The 5,001-nt window shown below is 35.0% G+C and overlaps 1 long non-coding RNA gene across 1 annotated transcript; it reads right to left on the reverse strand.

Annotated features, from left to right (window-relative positions):
• Window positions 1–1,426: 1,426 nt before the first annotated feature.
• On the reverse strand, window positions 1,427–4,771 carry LOC114580262. Its single transcript, XR_003701612.1, has 2 exons — window positions 3,971–4,771; window positions 1,427–2,293 (listed from the first exon to the last, which is right to left on the reverse strand). It is a non-coding gene; the product is annotated as an uncharacterized LOC114580262 (long non-coding RNA).
• Between the last annotated feature and the right edge of the window lie 230 nt (window positions 4,772–5,001).

Raw genomic sequence — 5,001 nt, forward strand, 5'->3', positions numbered from 1 at the left:
AAATTTTTCAATGATCAGTTGCAAAGGGGATTCAAACATCGTTACAGTTGTGCTCAATAAAAGGTATGTTGTTTACTTGTTTGCTTATGTTTTATAAACTTCGTTGATGCCATATTTATATTATTTGATTAGTTTGACATGGAAATGAAATGCATAAGAGGAAATTTTGTCATTTATTTCATAATTTTTAATATTATTATTATTTATTACGTCATCCGATTCGACCCCGGTTCGACCCCGGTTCAACCGGTCGAACCGGTCAAACCATGAACCTCTCCTTCTTCCGGTCCGTTGTCCGGTCCGATTTTCAAAACCTTGCTTCTTATTGTCAAATTATTTCAGGTAAACATTTCATGAAGGCCAGATTCCAAAAACCGCTTCAAAGTCAGTAGTAAATGGCTTAGCATATTGGATCAGGGGAGTTTCATTTTGAAATATTTGTCGTAGCAGTTAGGGCGCACAGTTTATAGGTTTTGGGCTTGCCAAATCTTTTTCTTTTTTTTTTTTGGGCGGTCGGCGGTCGCCAGTGGAGTTGGCAATGACAGTGAGTTTTCGATGTAATTGATGAATTTCTTTTACTTTAAAATTTTATTGTGCATTCCTTTTACTTCAAACTAAACATCAATATTTTCAAAATCTCAGGATCTGTTTTTTTTTTTTTTTGGAACGGGATATCCATCCGCTGCCACCCCCGAAAGGGCGCTCGGCAGCTTAACTAATCCCCAGCTAACCTAGAAGAGGCACCCACCCCAGAAATCTCATGGCCCGCATTTGATTGGGCCCCACTTAAAAGGCGCTGCCGCTCCAGGGGAATCGAGCACAGGTTGGGGGTTCCCAACCGTACTCGCCCACCAACCAAGCCAAGCAACGGTGGGCATTTGAAATATTTTACACCCCTTTTGCAGTAAATAAAACAGCCCCTTGATGAATTTCAAACTCACCATATAAGCCATTTATGTTGTATTTAAATGATCAAGTTTGGAATACATCGCAAGTCACCACAGTTGTTGCCATTGGCAGCATCATCAACCTCTGTTGCCAGACTTTATGTTGCATTTAGAACATCCAAAAAAAAGCATTTGAAGACAAATTAATAAACTTAAATATAATAATAATCTATTAAATGTGATCATCTCTATAATAAATCGCTTGATTTTTCATTCAACAAAAGTTTCATACTATTATTGTTTGAACAAATTTGTTTGTGAGTGACACAATTATATATTATGATCATCCCTATAATAAATCTAATAATATTTCATTCAACAAAAGTTTCATATTAGCACTGTTTGATTTAAATTTGACTGGGAGTGACACTCAACACTACTAGCAAGTTTGACTAGATAGAGCAAGAGATTAAATAGGTATGAAAAGCTGATAACAAGTCAAATAATCTCTACGAATGATAAAAATAGACTCTCTCTCATCCAAAATATGCATCTTAACTCTCTTATTTATAGAGTTAAAACAGCTATAGGAAAAACTATACATAGAAAAATATAGATAATACATTATTTAACAAGTACAAGTAAATACAAACATTGAATCCCAAAATGTACACACGGACACACACATGTCCGTCTATCTTTGACGAGGCTCCGGATGTCTCTAGCAAGTACCTGGATGGGTGGCAAATGCTCTAACCAAGTCCTCAAAAGTGAGTGCCCTAGACGAGTTTTCAAGATAAATATACTGGACTGACGAGTCCACAAAGGCATATACCACAAGCAAGTGGCGAGTCCCTTCGGGCAAGCCAAAAGTCTTTTAGGTGAGTGTTCTATATGAGTGGATTGAGTGTTTGTGAGCAGAAGAACATGGTTGATGAAGCTATGAGTGTGGGCTATGTAGGTATGTGCCATCCATCATTCAATTCATAGTTTGAATAGGATGAAGGAAATACTAATATTTCTACTCATCTTTTATATCTTGTGTGTGTGATAATCATCTTCCAGAAATTTAAATTTTAATATTTGTACATACTTATTATAAATACTATTTTGGAATACAAGTTATCACCTTCCAACTACTCTTGTTGTAGTGGCTGATTTTAGATGCCACTAAGGTTTTGTTTGGGATGGCTTTCTTACTACTTTTTAAAGTAATTTTCTAGTACAAAAAGTTGCTTTAAGAAGCAATAAGAAAGCCACCTCAAACGAATCCTAAATCATCCAAAATATAGAAATGAATGAGAACGTGCAAAAATGAAAAGGTCTTACCAATATCAGTAACAATATACTTTGTTTAAGCTTCATAGAAATCAACCCATAAAAGTACCACCAACAAGTATAGTTATCTGAGGACAAAAGTTACATGATCATTCCGCAGACAATGAAATGACACTCAGAATGAAGAAATATCAAATCTATTTCTTATAAAATAAATGATGAAAAAAATTTTGTTACAAGAAAATAGTAAGACAAGCCCAACAAGATTTATGTTAATTTTGCTATTCAAATGTGAGATGCTAAAGCTGAGAGCACAAATAAAAAGGTAAATGGTAAACACAGATTTCTTATTCGAAGCTATAAAAAATTACCATTCCTTATTATAAAAAGGATTCAACACTTCCCACCTTTATTTTTACAAGCATCTATAATCCTTCCAGGCAACAGGAAGATGAAAAACCACCCAGGAATGAAAATAAAAGCTGAATATGAAATAGTTTGATGCTGAAAATAAACATCCATGGTAAGGAAAATATACAAGACCATAATTTTGAAGAAGAATTTCTAACCTGAAATAGCAGCAACTGCTATAAATGTGTTAAGCTGAAGTAAGTTTTGAGGATGCCATGGGAAATAATGAACACAAGAAAGAAGCAATTAACAAGCATGGAGAGCAGCACATGCAGATGTTGTAGTGAAACTTTTTTGCTCTTAATATAATGAGCATGCAAGGATGCCAATATAAGGTCCATGGCAAGAAAAAATAGGCTTTTCCTAACCATTTGAGCAATGTTGTATAAATCTTTATTATTCATCCATTCTCAAGGTCTGTATAGGATCACTGTAATTTTTTTATAAATGTAGTTATAAAGATATTGTGTAGAAAACAAGCTTTTAAAAGCTCATATAAAAAGCAACTTTTCAATAAAAAAAAAACTTCTAGAAAGTAGTGAGAAAGCAATAGTTAAATGAAACTATAGTTTCAGTGTAAAAAGCAAAACAAGAGAAAGCTGCAAACCCTTAGGCTTCGTTTGGGACGGCTTTCTTATTGCTTCTTAAATCAACTTTTTAGTATAAAAATTTAAATTTTTATACTAAAAAGCTGTTTTAAGAAGCAGTAAGATAGCCGTCCCAAATGAAGTCTTAGTGAGCTTGTCAAATCTATTTTATGAAATCTCTTTGCATAATTTTTTACTTAATCTATTTGCCGAATTATTGACATTAATTTTATCATTTGTCTCATTAATTTTTTTTATCATGCATGTCCTATAATCACCTAAGTCCATTCTTTGATATTTTATCTTAAAAAAAATAATACTACTGTTCATCTTCTAATTTAAATTGTCTATTTTTTCCTCTACTTCATCTTGAAAAGATGCTTCTATCACTATATGTACAACAAATTAAAAGAATATATTTTCATTTGACTACAAGAGAAGTCATTCTATTTCCAAGGCAAAAATCCATATTAATTACATTTTGCGAAAAGAAAAAGAAAATTAAGGGATATTCGTTTCGTTACAGTTATGTTCATGCAAGCAATGTTTCTGAGTTTGTTTTAGGCCAAAGACAAAATTTTAGGCCACATCATATTTCACTTCAGCAAATTCATCTAATTTGTTGCATTTTATTTCCAAAGAATATCAAAAGAGAATAATATGTAGCATGAACAGATATTAATTTGAAAGATATGGCGGCAATTTTTGCTTTGGCCAATTGTGAGGAAGATTAGGGCGGCAGAAGTTTGCAGCAGAAACGCCATTGCAGAAAGAATAGGCTAATACGAAGGAGGCAGGTGCTCTTACCAGGTCCGTGTACCTTATCTCGTTCTGTTCAGCCAGCCGAAATGCTTGGGCGAAGATGGCGGAGAGGATGCCGGAGGCCGTTGCAGAAAATTAGAAGAAATGAATGCCAAATCAAAAAAATTTCTTCCATTGAGAAGCCTAAACAGTCACGGAATAATCGATCCACAGCCGATTATTCAGAAAACTGAATATTAATTCAAATCTTCGCTCCACTCCCCAAAGCCGCCTATAAATAAACGGCATCCTCAACAGATTGCCAAAACCCTTTACACAATCTATTGCCTTCACAGAAGAAGAAGAAGAAGAAAACCTTCAAACCCTAACACATTCCTCTCCTCATGGGTAAGAAGAAAAAAGCCTCTGCCGCAGCTGCCGCCGGAACTTCCCTAAGTAAAGAAATCCACGACCTGAAAACCCTCAATTCAAAACTCGTGAAGGAAGTGACAGAGCTCCGGAAACAGATTGAACATCTCGCCGACCGTGACATCACTGATAGCATCGAGCGCGACGTCTTCAGCCTGGCCCTTTCTTCTACCCTTCGCGAAGCCGAGGCACGTAGTAAGGCCCAGATAGCGGAAGCTGCATACAAGACCGAGTCGGCTACCGCCGAACTAAATGCCATGGAAATGCGGCTGCTTTCTCTACTTAGAGAGCACGATGAGCTTGAAAGAGAGCTTGAACTCATTATTGAGGGAAGCGGATACTCCGAGAAAGCCGAGTCTGAGAAAACAAGGAAGAAAAATTGGATTTTTTATCCTATTGCTGTTACTGCCATTTTCTTCCTTTCCACGGCTGTATTGAGGTTCTACCAGTCCTCCAAGCTTAAGAAGCTTAAGAAGTAATTATAAAATTTAGGTTTTATTTGAGACTATTTTTGTACTATTTCTTAATATAATTTTGATACTAAAATTTTTGTTTTAAAAGTTATTTTAAGAAGTAGTAAGAAGCTAAGAATTATTTTAAGAAGCAGTAAAAAAATAGTCTCAAATAAAACTTTAATTTTATTTATTTGATGTATTGTTATCATTTAG

This window comes from Dendrobium catenatum, unplaced genomic scaffold (assembly GCF_001605985.2).
Source record: "Dendrobium catenatum unplaced genomic scaffold, ASM160598v2 fragScaff_scaffold_908, whole genome shotgun sequence".
NCBI lineage: Eukaryota > Viridiplantae > Streptophyta > Magnoliopsida > Asparagales > Orchidaceae > Dendrobium > Dendrobium catenatum.